Source organism: Tribolium castaneum, chromosome 4, assembly GCF_031307605.1.
Source record: "Tribolium castaneum strain GA2 chromosome 4, icTriCast1.1, whole genome shotgun sequence".
NCBI lineage: Eukaryota > Metazoa > Arthropoda > Insecta > Coleoptera > Tenebrionidae > Tribolium > Tribolium castaneum.
Genome location: NC_087397.1, coordinates 7075743 through 7094639, shown reverse-complemented (window position 1 = coordinate 7094639; position 18897 = coordinate 7075743). Strand labels below are relative to the sequence as shown.

Below are 18897 nucleotides of genomic sequence, written 5' to 3'. Positions count from 1 at the left end.
ATTATACCAGGCTATTCTATTAGGCTCAATCTGAATTTGCGATAGCATCGCTGCTCGGACGGTAAATCAAAATTTCTCACACGAACGTTGTTTTCCTTCTCGTTCTCGGTAGCTTAAGCGACGTTTACCCTCTTGTTTTAATCGAATACGTGAAGAAAATAAACGCTCTGATAAGTCAACTAGCACGCTGTTATTCTCGCCAAGATTAGGGATATTTCACCCTAGACCGTTTCAATTGCGCAGGACGTAATTTGCGGTGATTACCGGCTCGTTTGCACGATCCGATTTTTCATGACAAAATGACCTTTTCTAATGCATTTGAAACGTAGACAATGTTAAGTAATAGGCGGAAGACCACCGGCACACAAGAGAAATCTTCACACACGTTTTGACCATTTTTTACTCTTTTCGGACAAAAATTTCCGCTAAAACGTTTACCTCGACACTGTATAATTTTTAATTCAATATTATGGGCATCAAAGAATACAAATTTTGGAGCTATAGACAAATATTTAGCGATTTTTTATTTTTTACGCCAAACCAAGAAATAAATTCTTAACCAGATTATTTTTAGTTTAACCATCAACTGAAATACCGGGCGTAAGAAAAACAAAATGAGTATCATAGGTACTTAAAATTATTTTAATACGTGATTTAAATAAGTGATAACAAAATTTAGAGTGTCATAAACAAAAATTTTTAAAGGCAAATTAAAAAAAAATATTGTAGTTTTAACAAAAACAATCTTAATTTATGACCGGAATTTTTTTTGTTTATTTAGGGCAGTTTTTTACTTACTTAATTCTAGAATAAAATGTATATGCCTATCCAAGGTAAATAGATCAATAACAATGGCTGAACTTTAGGTAAATTTTACATTTTAAACTTTTAGGTATATTTAAACTTTTTCAATTTTTTTCTGAGTATTTATTCAGAATTTTTTTTTGTTTTCATAAATCACGTCGAAAATTACATTGTTTTGCGTATGTTGGTGCGTTTTATTATTTTTTTTAGCCAAATCGGCTAAATTTGGTCAAAAGTAAACCAACATGTTTTTTCTGTTTGAACACGTTTCTGAGATTACAACTTTAATCGAAAATGAAAGTATTATGCTACTGGTGCGTTTTGGTTTTTTGGTACAGTTTTTACACAAAAGAATGCATTTTTGGGAATGTTTGTTAAAAAATATGCTAAAAAAACGCTGAATTAAGTAATTTTTACGTTTTTTGAAGGGTTTATGCATGTTTTATTTCTCTAATTTTGTCAAAGATTATCAACAAAAAAAAGGGTCAAAAATGGCGTTAAATGTAACACATATACTTACCTTTTTCGAGCGCTTAAACAAGTTTATTCTTCAACACTGTCAAAATTTACGGTTTTTCTCCTGTGTAAGGAAGTATTGACAACTGTTTGGCATTTCTCAGTACGAAACGTCAGATCATTTTTAACAAATTTAAAGCAATTTTAAGCCTTGCTGAGTCTATTTCGAAGAATAAAATGTTGTATTCAACTCGTTTTTGTGTAAATCGGTTCATTTATTACGCCTCGTGGATGATAAACCACTCGTTCTCACTCGTGGTTTAAAAATCCACTCGTGAAATAAAGCGTCCGATTTACACCCAAACTCATTAAATAAATAACTATTTTGAGATAAAAATTCAAGTTTTGTGGGATTATTTTAAACCAGCATTTAAAAAATAATTATTTTTCAATTTTTTGAGTACTTACTTATTTTACGAGTAGGACGTTTTTCAAGCGAAAGTATATATTTGTGAAAAATAAGCTGAAAAATCAGGAATACATTTGACAATGATTATTATTATTATTATTAATAATTATTAAGTATACTCTACTATTATTAATTTTATCAATTCTCCACTTTTTTCCTATGTTTTTTTAATGATCTTAATTGCGTATTGTTATTTAGAATTTTCAATTTTTATTTATTTGTTTATGTATTTACTTATTTTGGAAAAAAGGGCCAAAATACTTAATTTCTGCTCTTTTTTTAAAAATTCTAGAGATAATAGATATTTAATGGCGATAAAAGGGCACTAATATCTTGATTACCTATCAAGTTGTTATGAAATTTATTCAAAATCCAAATAAAACTTTAAAATTTTAGGTAAAACCTACGGTAACAAGTAACTTATTGAAGGTAACTAGCCCACAAGCAAAATTTTTTGAGCCAAATTTTTAGTATTTGAATTCATTGAAGTATTTCAGCCGTCGAATGATAAAACTTCAAATCTTCCGTAAAACTTTCCGTAAAGGGAGCTAAAATAGGGAATGAGAAATTTTATTTTTGATTGCGCTGCAAGGATATTTTTGGGAATCTTATTCTCGAATTTGGAATTTATTGCCAACTTCCTCGTTGCAATTGAGACATAACTCACTGAAAAAATAATTTTCCTGTTGACACAAAAATAGTCAATAATTTCACCTCCACTTATCCGAAATTACAACCTGCGGAATTATTAATAGTCCAAACGGAAACTTAAATTACGCCGATGACACTTTTGTAACAATAAAATTTCAGACATATTAATCTGGCAGACTTTCACTAACAAAATGCGGCTTTTCAATTTTTCCAAAATTGCAAGGAGAATTTTTGTTTGAAGTGTTTTGTTTTTTTGTATTTTTTGTATTTTTTGCAAATTTGATTTGTGTTGTGGTTGAAAGTGAGCAGTCGTCCCATCCGCGGGGTGCTTGACCATGATTGAGGTGTGCGCGGCAAGAGCGGTCGGTAATGGCCGCTGCAACCCCATGTCATGGAGGGGGCCAAGAGATCATCAATCTGAGTTATGTCCGGCGTTGCCGGCTTTCCTTTCGTCACCTCGTAAACATCGACAAGCGTTTCAGGAATAAAAGACAGCAATTAAATTTGCATTTAAGTCTGCGTCTCAATTTGAGGCTGTCTTTTATCACACAGATTCCTTCTGTCGTATACAATCACAATGCATCAGGTTTTATTGTCTTACACCCATTTGCCGCTGAGAAAACCTAAGAAAGTGCCGATTGAATGAGCAATAAAACTTCGCGACGATTGTTTCCACTGCAATATATTAACGCGAGAAGAGTTACTTTAATTCGCAATATCATTTTGCCAAATAGGCAAACCTAATTGGGTTTTTTAATTAGCTCGAAGACGGGCGCGCAATTTCAGCCGGGCAGCTTGTTGCCGATGCGATTTGCGTAATTATAATTATGGTAATTGGCAGGAAATTCATCTTTAATTTGCGACGTAATTCAATTACTTGTCCAGGAGGTATCAACCACGTATATCATTTGACGTCTATTAAGAAAATTGCTGTTTTTATGGCAACTCGGCTATAAATATGAAAATTTCTAGCGCCACGAGAAGGTTCAGCCGCGAGGACGTAACTCGAAAATTATCTTCAATTACACTCCAATAAATCAGCTTCGGAATAATACTCATTTCGTACGGTTGCGAATTTTAATTCAGGCCAAACTCAGCTTCGCAGAATCCCACCTCGATCAATATCACATTAATCCTCCAGTAATTAATACTATCCTTGTCGCGGTGTGGACTCCAAACTAACCGCTTCCCCAATCGTTTCGCATCCTTAGTTCCATTCAACCAGTTACACAATAATTGAATTGATATAATTCGAAATTTCCTGCTAATCGCCCGAGTTTCCCAATTTTTGCGACAGCTGGCTGTTGATGAATACCTGTAACGAATGCACGACCTAGCCAAGTTTTATTGCACCAAAGAACTAACTTTTCAATGAGAGTGGAAAACAAATCGTAAAACAGCAAGGTCGAGCCGTTACTACACAATGAGTTTGGCCGTTTTTTCGGTCGTCGACTTTTCAGGTAAAAATTGCAAAGCTCTTAAAAATGTACACCCATAGAGGTACGTCCACCGTCGGCAAATTTTACACTTTTTAAAAGAGATAAGTTCATCACGGTCGACAGCTACAATGGGACCCCACTTTTGTTTTCATCGCCACGTTTCATTGTTTTTTAATTCTCAATTATGTAAATCCACGGGACAAACGCATAAATAAACGCACACCACACCAAATGCGAATCTGTTTTCAGCCATTCACGACGAGATCGAACGGTTTTCCTGCTTTTCGACAAATCTATCAAACATTTTTTATTGCAGTGTGATGGCCTCGAACTGGACATTCTCGAGGTGATTTGCTCAAAAGCTGGATTGACCCACCCATAATACGAACAGTTCCGGTCTAATTCACGCAGCGCTGAAGCCATGACTTTAAAACCAAAAATTCAGAACCGATTTTTGGCGAAATAAACACCTGTTTAGAATAAAGCGCACTCACGTTTGTATTTTTTAAAATACCTACCTGCTGAAAGCTTTAGTTTTCAAGGAAGCACAGAAAATAAAAAATGTCTTCTTTTTCAAAATTTTTGTCATTTTTTTAAAACTTTTATTAAATAATTCTAGATAAATTCTTTAGCGTAATTTAATTATAAAAAAGGTAATATCTCTCCAAACAAGCGTTGACACGTGTTATACCAACAACGTTGACATCATCTGGACGATGGAACTCAACTCCTTAAAGTCATACAAAGTTCATTACAATTCTTTATGTTTGTATGAGTGTCAGTTTTTTAAATATGTATCTTTTTGGTAGGTAGATTCTCTGATATTAGTTTTCATATCTCTGTAGATTTTCGTCAGAATTCTGGCATATCCTTACATTTTTTCGGTCAGTTTATTAAAAGACTTACAGAACAAAAACACATTTAAATTGTGTATACATATTTATTTTTAATTTTGGAGTTATTTTTTTATTTTATTTTATTTATTTTTATTTCGATTAAAAATAGTACAATAGTACAAATACAATTTCTCGTGTAGTACATAACACCAATAAACATAGTCCTACCTGTAAATAAAATATAGACTGAACCAAAACTGACGCACAATATTCATATCTCCGTTAATGATCACTTAATAAAAATCCTCGAACAGATCAATTTTATTTTTTTAAATGACAACGAACATTTTTGTTTACTGTTTTAAATACTACACATCTTTGTTAATTTTAATCTTAATCTTTCTGATAATGAGAAAATAAAATTGCAAATATAAAAAAATATTTAATAAAATTAAAAAAATATTGACAGTCAATCACAAAAGGCTTTATCTTTTTGTTCCTACCTTATTTTATAAAAATCAATTGTTTTTTTGTACCTTTTTTTAAATAATAATTATGAAAACACTTAATATGAAATCTAAACACAAAAAATAAACAAAAAACAATCACTTCTTATACAATAAAGTAAAGTAAGTATTTTTGAATTCTTTTTGATTTATTTTTTGAAATTTTGTTATACTTACCAGAAAGATAACAATGTGTACTAAATGTCGGTTGATATTTAAAAAAATAAAAAATGACGTCATTTTGTTCTAATACTTTTTTCTAATCATTCTCAAACTGAGTAAAGTACCTAATTGTTAGGTACTAGTAGGTACTTATATGTAATGTTTTTAATATAATATACCATTTTTCTGTCAAAAGTTTATTTGCAGAGGTCCATTAAAAAAATAATAACTCTTGAACTGTTTGCGATAAGTAACTTTTTTTTTTTTGAATTTGATAGCCGATGTTTTGAAGAGTCTCCTAAAATCTTAAACATTATTAACTGCCAAATTTCAAGGCTAGTATGATTTTGAGATACTGATGATTAAAAAATGGCTATAATACAATTTTTTTTTTTTAAATTAAACGACTTTATTTTCTCAATGGCAATCGAAAGAACATCGGTTTTTATGAGGACTTATGTCTATATCTCTTATATTTATGAAAATAAAACAGGTTTTACTTTTTAATTTTCATGGTTAAACAAGTAGAGTCTGCAAAATGGTCGCAATAGTTGTCAAGTCATCAATGAGCAGTAAAACAACAATATTTATTTATGGCTTATTACGAGTATAACTTAGTGCCTCAGTCGGTCCACTATAGAATTTTGGACTTCTGATGGCAGTTCAGTTTCGCGCCGCTTAAAAAATAGAATAATGTTTGCAGTCTATTTACAGTTACACTTACATAAACACAAAAATTACAAATTACTTACAATGTAAAAATGTAAATATACAAAAAAAAGCTAACCAAAAATGCTGGGCTGAATTTGCCAAGGGCTTGATTTAGGTGTAGGTCGTCCGCAAATTGGAACAAATTGAGTCCGTGTCGAATTTTGTCGAAATTTTCATTCCGAGCCATAAATTGGTATCGGTCCGGTTATGCAGCTTTTGAAAGGTATAGATTCTGTGCATCGTATCCATTAAAAGGCTGTGTATATCTGGCTCGAAGGGAAACTAAAACAGGGTCACGAGCGGAAAGCAAGTCTCCAAATCGGTGATGTATCACCGCTTATACATCCACTGGTTTTCCTAGGCTTTGTTTTGTCCCTGTTTTGTGTATATTCTTGGTCAAAAAGCGCACTTCCACTTTAAAAGCCGCTCACATCACAACTTTGATAAAAAGCGCGCGAGCTTTTTATTGGGCCTTCCTTATGTGGCGTTGATTTATTCGTTGTGAATTTTTTGAGCCGATGCTCGTGGTGCACAACCCCCGAGAATCATCTTGTCATATCTCCGGAGAACACGCACAGCGTGTTTTATGTCCCGGGATGACGTTAATGCCCTTTTTATTAGCCGTTAAGTTGGACAGCACGGAATCGGATCTATAAACTAATTTTCGTGGATGGATTTTATTTTCGGAGAGAGAGAATTACAAACATTTTCACACAAATGAATTTCTGTGTTCTTCGCGAGTGCGCCGGGCTTTGCTGAAAGCTACAATGGCAAAAAGGACCGAGATTAGTGCCCTGTGTTCGGTCAGAGATGAGTTATTGCCATCAGGAACACGAGGTGGAACGCGTCTGCGATGGACACTGCCTTTATTTCACATTTGCACCTGGACCAAATTATGCACAACGGCAATCGATCCACAAACAAAAATAAACACTTTTTGAGATCGTTTAAATTTTCTCTTTGCTCGGTTGGGCAATTGGGGCGAGCCAATGCGTTTTAAAACTACCAATGGGCGGATGTGGTCAGGAGGAGAAGAAAGAACGTCGCTGGCTACCGGGGGATTACTGAAATCTATAAGGTTTGTTCGGGTGGTCCATGCATCATCTCTGCAGGCGCCGATGTAGGATGTCACTGAGAGGATCCCGAATCGATTAGCATGCCATATGGGGAATGATTCATTTGCGGAGCAATTTTCGAAAATTTCGATAAGACTAAATAAACCTTGCCTGAAAACTATTTCAGGAATTTTCGGCCTTAATTCAGTCAATAAATAAAAGCTAGTAAAACAAAAAGAATGACCAACACACATAAATTTATTTTTGGTATTTCATTTGCATAAATATTCGATTTACAAATTTAAAAACGTCAAGTCGATAGAAAATAGTTGAGAGTATTGTTTGATATTAATGAAACATGAGCCGATGAAATGTCTCTATCATTTATAACAATCAATAATTAAAAAATATTTATAGGAGATGGGTTTACGTGACTTGTTAGTACCTTTCGTGTCAAGTAATGGGCCTCGAGTACCATTATTGTGGCTAAAGAGATAATTAATAAAAAACACTTGTCCGGTGTAGTTATGTGTTGATATTTTCACAAATTAGGGTTGGTACCACAGGCTGGGCCATCAGCTGTCTTTAAATTATGCAAACTGGATGCAAATGGTCCCTAATTGATTCGAATGGGAAAAAATGTCGAAGAAACGAAACATAAACACCGGTAGCAATATTAAATTAGCATTTTGCAGGATTTATGGGTCAGAAACGGAATAAAAGTATGCGAATGCATCAAGGAAACAATTATTGAAATTTATCGTTTCTGAAAAGTTGTGAAAAAATCCCCGTGGAAGGATATGCAGTGCGTCGTTTGATATGCATTTTTTCGCGATCGAACTAGCGACTGTAAACGTCATTAAGCGAATTTTTTTCGTCATGTGCATTGTTCGCAAGACCGAGATTTTCTTAAATACATAAATTTATTCGTTTACCATGTTATCTCTTTTCCTGTTACATTGCCTTAACTGAAAATTGCGCCATAAATAAGCCGCAGAGAAAGCTTTTACATTTGTAATGAATTAATTTTTTGCCGGCCATAATGAACACGAGATGACACAAGCTGCGACATCGCGTGCTCCTTTGACCAATATCCGGACCTCTATAAATAAAATGAACGAATTTACCTGAAAAAAGCCGACCAAATTAAAATCTGTGTTTAATTAAAACCTACTGTTCGGTGATCGATACAAAAGACATTTAAACACGCGCCCTGCGAAGTGTCGACCCAACTGCCATCTAGCATGCCATGCTCATGGCACACTAGACCCGAACAATAAAAATACATCACTCGCCAAACACACCTGACAAATGAAACACTGCATCTTTGATTTATCGTCTCGTAAATTTGCGTTATATATTAAAGGTGTACACACGGAAATACGGATGCTTTTTTAGTTACGTGATAATATTAAATTACTCTTCCCGGCGCGGATTTGGAGACAACTTCAATTGCCCCAAACGCATGACCACCCAGCTCCCAACACACGTCACATACATCATCTTCACACACACGCATTTTCTACTTCAATTTTTATTTATTGGCTCTCTTTAAGCCGGCCATAAACGTGAATTATGTTCCAAAAATCTCAAACTAATTAATTATTAGACCAATAGGAATCGCCCCCAGCCAACTCCAATTGCAACTCGAAAATAATTGGACGATTACAAATGCGCTCGCATTATCATAAAACTAATTAATAAATAATTAAAGCCTAGTCATACAAAACCGAAAAATCCCCGAGTAATCTACTCCCAGCAAATAGCCTAATAAATCATCCAAGGAAAAGAAAAAATACTATTGCCCTATCACTGGCCAGTCACGGTTTGCTTCTTGCCAGTTATGTAACATTCAGCATTGGAAAATTTAACTTCCAATACACGAGGCGTCAGCGTAACAATTTTGTCGACCAGTGGGCTTGGCAATGACCTTGACTTGAAATTTCTCGCACTTTGATATTTATTGTCACTTTCGTTCGCGTGAGACGCCCAAAAACTAATTAAAAAAGAATTTTTATCGATGGGGAAAATACAGTTTCGCACTAAGTGGCACAAGGCAGAAGCTGTAGAATTTCCTGTTGTCTCTGACAAACTTGTTTATTTAATGACATCATCAGTACAGTACGCAGAAACTTGCATCCTTAACAAATTGTAAAAATGCATTGATACTATCGTCCTTGTTCCCCCTTATCAGTTTGACATTATCCGCTGATTCATAAATAGCCAGTATCCAAGCGACGATTCACTGCAATTTTTCCACCTGTTATTAACTTAAAATTAATTAACCGTGTGATTATAGGCCATATATCAACTCGCACTTGCACATCCTTGTTACCACAATTTAATTATGATGTGCGGCGCAAATTACCTCTAATTTTTAATTAATTTCTCTAAGCGTAAATCCTGCAATTAATTTAAGGGCGGCCTTTTCGAGTTGGCGCTCGCAGCACAGCGCCTCTCGTGGTGGTCTTTTACACCACGCTCAGCTTCAGCTTTTGGCGTCATCTGGAGGCAGCTGCGTGAACTGCGAAACGCCTGGGAGTGGGGATAGTCATGTGCTTTCGGGCCAGAGTGGGGATAAATCGGTAGGGGAATACACAAAGGGGGCGTTTTGAATGTTTGTGTATAATAAACGGAGTAAACAAACAATTGACGGCGTGACTTAAGTAAAAAAGCGCCGATTGGTGATTTATGGGCTGGTTAAGCGCGCGCGCGCGATTTGAATTTGGGGGATTTGGAGGGATTTTTCGCTGCAGCGATGCATCCGATTTGGCGTAATTGATGCGATCTGATATGCTAATGGTGCATAAATAAATAGTTTGTATCTTTGGCGCGATTTTATTTTTGTGAATTTAATCATGGCATCCGATCTCTCTTTATAAATCATTTGTCATATCTAACACGAGCCAGGTAGGTGTTTTGCCAATATGGCACGTAGCAGGGTCTGAGGGAAAATCATCCTTATGGTGCTGTGGGTCAGCGATGGGTTTCGGCTGCATCTGTGGTACTTTCATGGTCGGCTCCTTACGTCGAACACCCTCTTGGAGTGGCCGTAAATCACACCAGGGACAACCCCCGGTGCAATATGTCAGTGGTTGGCACCCGGAGTGATACAAAGTGGGTGGTAATATGGCCGAGCTGGAAGAAAATTCGGCTTTGGCTGTCAATGTTTACGGAATTTAATGAATTATATAATTGTTTAATTAAGCTTATCTCGGTGATTGATTTCCTCTTTGCCGAGTCAAAGTGTATCGCGAGTCAAACTCCTGGATTATCTTATTTACGGCCCAGCGTTTGTGCCCGACTAAATAATATGAACTAATTCATGTGGGTGTTGTGTTGATTTTTTTAGCTCGTGTTAACATTTTCCCTTGGTCTTGATAGTATGCAAATGTAATTTTAAAGTCATCATTTAGACTTGCTGCAGGCTAATGGCGTTTTACCAAACCAACTGCATTAATGAACTCTTCTAGACTCAGACAGACAAGTTTATACCCACACGAAGTTGCACGCGCTCCGAACCATATCGCTTATTTATTATTACAAGTACTTGTACAGAACGTGACCTAGACGATGGAAGAAATCATTAAATTATTGCATTTGAGCCAAGCACAAAATGAGCGCAACTTTTAATGCCTTCTTTTCATACACGCGTCATTTTTTCGGTCACAACAATATAATGCGGTATTTCCTGCTCGCTCAGCCGTGCTGGAGTACTGTTAGTTCTACCTGTGTGTGAATGAAATAAATAACCGCGTAGTTTATGGCTTAACACCGATCGGAATTTATCGTTGAGTGAAATTTTTAATCGGGTGATTAACGCGGCAAAAGTTCTGTTATTGCCTTAATAATGAAGAGACGTAATGCAGTTCGTTATTGGACTAATCGGATAGTTGTTTGTCCTAATGGTCGCCCGAGCGGGCAAAATTATGGATGTAAATCCGAAAATAAACATGTGTTTTACTGTTGTCACGAGTGAATTTGAATAATATTACACAAGTATTTCGATGCATCAGAGAGTGGTGTAAATATTTATGGAAGATGAGTGGGAACGGGTCTATTTTGAATTTGTTTTGTTCGATTGATTATCTCGAGCCTCGTAAGTAGAGATAAATAAAATATGCGATAAATCGTCTGGCAAAGTCGACATATTTTCGCTGAGATCAGCGGGATTAATATAAGTTTTTGTAAGTTTTGCTGTAGTCTTGGGATAAAATGCGTCCGTATAATATGTAAAGTAAGACGAAAACAACAGGCGAGTATCTTTTGAGATAGCAGCACGCCATACAATCGAGTTGATTAAATAAGCTCGTTGAATTCAATCTCAACCCAAGCAATCTATCCAATTTTCTACTAGTCTTATCTTTTCAACCCTCCCTTATGATGTTAGCCAATCAGGAGTCATAGATACATCACGTGAACGACCTTTTAAGGAGATTTATTTAAATTGTTAGAAATAAGGTAAAAGCAACTCGATATATTTAGAAAAGAGGGTGAGTTATAAATAACGGCTCTAATAAGATACTCAACAGCTGCGTGCACTAAACAACAATAATTATTCACAACGGCGATGCCTGGAAAAAGGATATCGCAACAACCCATCAATACGACGTGTTGATTATGGCCGGACGATTTACATAATTAACACGAAAATTTATTATTCATATGCATAATAAACACCGTGGACCTGACCGACACAAAAACGGAAAAAGAATAAGAAAAACGCTCTACTTCCATTTTAAACTCGATCCCGGCCTAAGTCGATCGAGATTCTCAAAACCGGACTAGAACTTTTAAAAAAGAGGTTTCTTTAGAAAGCAGAAACAAAAATCTAAAATACATACGAGTAACAAAATTTTGAGAAAAGAACAAAAACCCAGTGATTCGTTTTTGTTATCAGATGTTTTGATGCAAATAATCACTTCATCAGCGGTCAATATAGTTCAGCCGTCTTCTAATAAAAATAGAAGTACTAGCTATTGTTATGAGAAGACTAAATTAGAAATTTTAGTAAAGATCACTAGCTGGTTGGTACCTGAACCTTTCAGTGGAACCACTTTTCTGAAATAATAAACATTTTTTTTCACTTTAAAATAACTCTGTATCACGAGTAATTAAATTTTGGACTGCTGCTTATAGGTACAGTCACGATAAAAAAGCATCTACAAATCTTTTCGATGTGCTATTGTTAATGTGTACATTTAGCTAGTTCATATTCGGAAATAAAATTAACTAGACGCCCTCTGGTGATGACTTTTGAACTATGTCGAAAACAGTAAAGAAATTTTCGTAATGCCACATTTAACTGACATTTAATGAATTGTTCAACAATTTTGCGTGTATAGTGTTAATTACTTACAATAGAAAGAATTACTTTAAAAGTACGTGGTGGTAAATACTAGCGTTGACTTTGGTTCTGTAGTTTTTCGTGGTATAAAGTGTTTATTGTTGGAACTTGAAAGTGGATAAAATGTGAAAAATATTTAAATTTTGATTACAAAGTGTTATCAAACAGTTGTCTAATTAAAGATTATAAGTAATGGATCACAGCGAACACAAAGTTTGGCTCAAGAAACCAATAAATTAGTAAAGTGTTATGAATTTTAGGTTAGAATTTTCCACTGAAAAAATCATGAAATGCTGCTGTAAATCTACAAAACTACAATAAAGATTAACAACTGCTGATACATTTAAACGTAAATTATGCCAAAAGGTAGGCTTTTCAATGTCTTTGTAATAATTTTCCAATAAAGAAAGTGAACCAAACAGTCATTCGTTATTCGTGTTTTCCTCGTCATCTCTCATTTGTCAACATAAGTTTCTTGCATCAAAGATGCAATAATCATTCCGCATATGCAATGTAATAATTGTGAAGCCCCAAAATTCGTACAACGCTCAAAATATCCGAATAAACATTTTCCCGCCATTTATGGTTACTGTTTTCGACCTAGCTCAGTGGCGCCCCCAACGGTAATTTTACTTCCGAATACTAGCTGAATATTGTGTAAACTAAGTGGTCAGTATGTAAACTAACCTGTTTGTTGAAATTTATGACGTGAAATATTTAATTCGGATTTTTTTTATTTTGTTTATTTCTTTTATTTTATTTATTCTATTTATTTTATTTATTTTATTTATTTTATTTATTTTATTTATTTTATTTATTTTATTTATTTTATTTATTTTATTTATTTTATTTATTTTATTTATTTTATTTATTTTATTTATTTTATTTATTTTATTTATTTTATTTATTTTATTTATTTTATTTATTTTATTTATTTTATTTATTTTATTTATTTTATAATTTATTTAAACATTCTCGAACCTTGGTTCTCGTCTTTTTACCGCAATACTTTTTATTGGTTCGTATTAGATCTTCCTATTTATTTTTGATTGAATTTGGTTTAGGAAGATGAATTTTGTTCGTAATTGTGATAAGGCAGTTGTGTTAATCGTTGGGCGCTCTTCATGCAGGGAGTGTGTCGTTTGCATGTTTTAAAGTTGAAAATTGTTGTACGTACGTCTCGTGAAATGTCGAGGGTCGGCAAATGCCACCCTGTCTGGTGTCATTTGAGTTAAACGTCGGAATTCGCAGGATAATGTCGCATCAGGATTTGGTATTATCTAGCAATTAGCTCGTATGTCCTTGTACAGGATGTTAGATCGACCGCACAGGAGGCATATCTGAAATGGTTCAGATTTCAGCAAAGTCGGCATTGCTCATAATAACGACGTGTAAACAATGTCAACATTTCCTTTTTCGTAATTCTAGGTACGGATAGTTTCTTTGTTAGGGATCAGCGTGGCATACCGTTAGCGACAATTGTAATCAAGTTGAATCTTAATTAGTGACCACCCAAGAGGCTAGTTTTATCCCGAGCAACACCTCGCCATTAGCACGAGCTAATGCCAGCCTTTAAAAATTTGCTCCTGCTTATGTCCGATAAGCTAATAAGCGATAAATCCGGTAAATGTGGAAATGTCGGGTGATAAATCGCGAGGTGTTTATCTGATCCTCGAGAAAAAATCACGAACCAAGTCCGTAATTGAAAATGTGGTTAATTAACTAGGATTCTTGTGCTTCCGAGCTATTCCCACGTTGTGAAAAATAAACAGCACGAGCAATGCATCACAACCGCCATTATAAATTATTAAACACAACAGAAGGACGTATTAAATTCAGATATTGCGTCCTTTTATGGCCGACTTCATAAGTCGACTTAATGAGAAAGAGCGAGACGCTGCTGCTTCAAATCCGATTCGTAAAAATTAACAGAAATGCAGCATAGAATGGAATTCTGCTCCTCGCATGCAGGGAAACAAAAACAAGGCGAGTTCGCGATCGAAAAATCAAAATAAAAGAGATGAGTAATGGCGTCAGACTTGCTGAACCTGTATTTCATGCTCCACGTCCACTTCATTTAAGGTCGTCACATGCTTAATTTTCAGATGCTCCAAGTACCATTTTTTAATTGGTTTCTTTGCGATCGGGCCCGGGCACAGGCAAATTAAGCTATTAAACCTTAATGAGATTCATGAACACCAACAAACTATCAAACCAGATGGAATACTTTATCATTTTTAGACCCACTGTGGCCCACCATTTACCCACTACCAACTAAAACGCACACCACTTCTCAACAACATGCCATTACGCCAAATTGCACCAAACGACCGCTCTCTCATTTATTCCGGTAGCCGCTTCTGCTGATTTTCACCTTCTTGAGACGAGCGAATTCATTTCTCAACCTTTTTTTTTTAGAAAACTGGCGATTTGCATTTCTTGGCAAATACAAGATTCAAGAAATTTTACGCAATAATTGAGTTTTTGCCGAATAAGATCTTAGAAAATGTAAATTTTTGGTCATTTTTGATCATATTCGGCAATTTTTTTGTTCTATTTTAATAAAAACAGGAACAAAAACTTTATTTTTGGTCTAAAAATGTATTTAAATCCTCAGAACAATAATGTCATTTTTTACATAATTCTATGATTTATTGGCTTACTCTTTAAGAAATTGGGCACAATAATTGTTTTTTGCTGAATAAATGCTTAGAAAAGGTAAATTTCTGGTCATTTTCGATCAAATTTGCTGATTTTTTTGTTTTAGTTTAATAAAAACATGAAGATAAACTTGTTTTTTGGTCTAAAAACGTGTTTAAATTTTCAGGATTTTCAAAAATAATGTCATTTTTGACATAATTCTGTGATTTATTGGCTTACTTTTTATTAATTTTACACAATAATAGAGATTTTGCTGAATAAACGCTTAGAAAAAATAAAGTTTTGATTATTTTCTACCAAATTCGGTAATTTTTTTGTTCTATTTTAATAAAAATAGGAACAAAAACTTTATTTTTGGTCTAAAAATGTATTTAAATCCTCAGAACATGCAAAAATAATGTCATTTTTTACATAATTCTATGATTTATTGGCTTACTTTATAAGAAATTGGGCACAGTAATTGTGTTTTTGCGAAATAAATGCTTAGAAAAAGTAAAATTCTGGTCATTTTCGATCAAATTCGCTGATTTTTTTGTTCTAGTTTAATAAAAACAGGAAGAAAAACCTGTTTTTTTAGTCTAAAAACGTGTATAAATTTTCAGAATTTTCAAAAATAATGTCATTTTTGGCATAATTCTGTGATTTATTGGTTTACTTTTGTGGAAAATTTACGCAATAATAGAGATTTTGCTGAGTAAACGCTTAGAAAAGGTGAAGTTTTAATTATTTTCGACCAAATTTGGTAATTTTTGGTTCTAGTTAATTAAAAACAGGAAGAAAAATTTGATTTTTGGTCTAAAAACGTGTATAAATTTTCAGAATTTGTAAAAATAATGTAATCTTTGACATAATTCCGTGATTTAGTGGGTTAACTTTTTAAAAGTATGGGCACAATAATTGAGTTCTTGCTGAATAAATGCTTAGAAAAGGTAAATTTCTGGTCATTTTGAATTAAATTTGCTGATTTTTTTGTTCTAGTTTAATAAAAACAGGGAGGAAACCTTGTTTTTTGGTCTAAAAACGTATTTAAATTTTCAGAATTGTCAAAAGTAATGTAATGAGTCTTTGTTGAATAAACGTTTAGAAAAGATAAGTTTTTGGTTATTTTTGACCAAATTTGGTGTTTTTTTCGTTCTAGTTAAATAAAAACAAGAAAAACAACTTGATAAACTCGGGTCAGATTAGAACCCGCGACAAATCAACTTCTTCTGTTGGCGACTAAATATAAAATGTCGAGTGTATGTACCTGTGTAATTCCTGTTAAGAACTATTTAGATTCTGGAAGGTCGCCAGAAGTTAAGGTTGAACATTTAGCGTTAAAACCTCGTCCAATTCTTCCGCTTCTGGAGTGTCTAAATTTGAAAAGTCGGTAAATCTCTTGAAATATTTATTTAGTAATTTGGAGAGTTTTAAATCACGCAAATCCACGCAAGTTGTTAGAATCGAATCACGGCTAAGTTTTAAAGTTCGAGGCACCATCAGCGACGATAATTCAAAGCTGCCTCACTAAAATTCATACAAACTAATTTATGGCTAGTTTAAATTTCAAATTAGTGTCAGGCCAACCCTAAAGCTCTTCTAACTTCTAATTCTCCATTTCGAGTTCTTACTTCGCACTTACTGGGGAGGAGAGATTGCGGCATTTTACACTTAGAGGGTCAAATATGCAATTACCATTAATACGGATTAGGAGGCACCGAAATATTGATTTATACGCTTTGAGGCATTTTAAAAGGAAAGATTGGATCGCTGGAAGTGGCTCGAGACAAGTTCAATATTATCGATGCGAGATCTTTCCGGAATGCGTTATTGTATGCACCACAACATACTTTGCGTAGTACAGGTTTCCTATTTGATTAACAAAATGACAGCGGGACATAAATCTGCATTAATAAAGCCGTATATACCTACTTGAACATTGAATTTGCTAGTTTTAATGGCTCATAAATACCATTATTTATCAATTAACTCGAACAGATGACTGCGTTTGTTTCGGTTGGTTTTTTCATTTTTCGCGCATTGATTTTCACCCTTTGTTTATGCCCACGTCGGTCGATTTTTCATTCCAGCGATCGTATATAAGTACGATAAATTAGCTTCGACCGGAGTGCATTATTTGATAGCCATCGGCTGACAAAAAACGAAAAACGGCTCATCAAATGCCAACAAACTGGCAATTTTTCAGGATACAAAGCGCCCATCTATTTTATGGACAGTATTACATTTTAGATTAAATAAACACAATGTTCATTACCCATAATTCACCAGGGTTGTGATATACTTGCCGGCTGCGCCGAGTTATGTTTGTGGCCGGGCGCAATTTCTCATTTGTACCTACAACTGCGCTTATTACGCTCGGGGTAACGTGATTATGAATATGAGAACCCCAATGTGTTACTGTTTCGGATAAATTCAGCTCCGACACGGCCGAACTCACCCAAGGAATCGAACGCTGACTGAAAATTTTCATTCAATTTTTATTCAGCCCGCATTCGCGAAAAACGACATTCAAATGAGAATCGCTCGTAAATCAAACGCGTTTTATAAAATATAGTGTTGCGTTTTGTAATTAATGATTTACGATTAAATTAAACACAAATATTTATTCGAACCGAATTTCACACACTTTGCCTCCTCGACCGAATTTTACATTTTTCCCAATAAAATTGTTTTCAGATGAGTGCTTTCTAATATTGTCATTTGGAATACAAAGCCAACAGACAAAACGGACAAACCAACAAAAGTAGCAACCCCAGACCCAACTCCGATACCATTTTATATAAGATGACAAACTTTATTTATTTGCACTCAGGTATCACAAAAATAGGGTCTTGACAGCTACAAACCCCAACTCTATTCCGCATCTTGAAGGGGAGTGACGCTCCTGAAATTACTTTCAGAGCCATAAACCCATAAAAAAGTCTCCTACTTGTTTGTAGACCGAAGTAATTAAGTATCCTTGTCTGAATTAATAATAAAGAAAATAAAAACTAAATGAACTATCTTTATTTACAACGATTAATTGCATTAATTGGACAAGCAGGAAGTTGCAAAGTTGATCTAAAACAAATTCACAATTATTTGTTCCGTTTATTTTTTTGGAATTTGCCAAAATAAACGAAAGACGTCGAAATAATTAAGCGTAAAAAAGGACAATTTTACGATATTTTTTTATAATTTGGTGCAATTTTTATGAAATTTCTCACATTTTTCGCGTTTTTGGATGAATATAACGTGCTACTATAGCAGAAATTGATGCCTTTTCAGGCTAGTTTATCAGTATTTCATAAAAACTGAATTTTTACCTCGATGGCACACTTAAAGAGTCGAAAAATTCAAAAATTGCTTGTTTTTTGAGTAAATTTTCGATTAACTTTCAACTAAATTTTACAAATAACTGAGTTTATGACTGAAAATATGCTAAAACAAAAGATAATTTTTCTTGATTATTGTGTCGTTTCTGTAAAACAAGGTAAATCGCCAGGAAACACAAAATTAATTTTTTGCTTTTCACTTTATTTTGAACGACATTCTGATTCTAAAACGGTCGATAAAAGGAAGAAAATTTGACATGGTTTGAGTAGTAACTATTCCTTTATCAATTTTAATAAAATATTGGTTACTCTTCTAAAAATTAAAAAATAACCAAATTTCGACACAATTCGGTTATTTTTTGGATTTTTTTTTATTAATTTTGGCAAAGTTTTGGCGTTTTTGATTTTTAGCTGATAACTGGCTAAGATGCTTGAAAAAATATATCATTTTTTACCTAATTTATACCTGGCTCCGATCTAAGAACA

At 34.2% G+C, this 18897-nt stretch overlaps 1 protein-coding gene across 8 annotated transcripts in view; it reads left to right on the top strand.

Annotated features, from left to right (window-relative positions):
• Ubx (ultrabithorax) overlaps positions 1-18897 on the top strand; it is a 103839-nt gene that overhangs the window by 16174 nt on the left and 68768 nt on the right. The gene's annotated exons all lie outside the window — the stretch shown is intronic.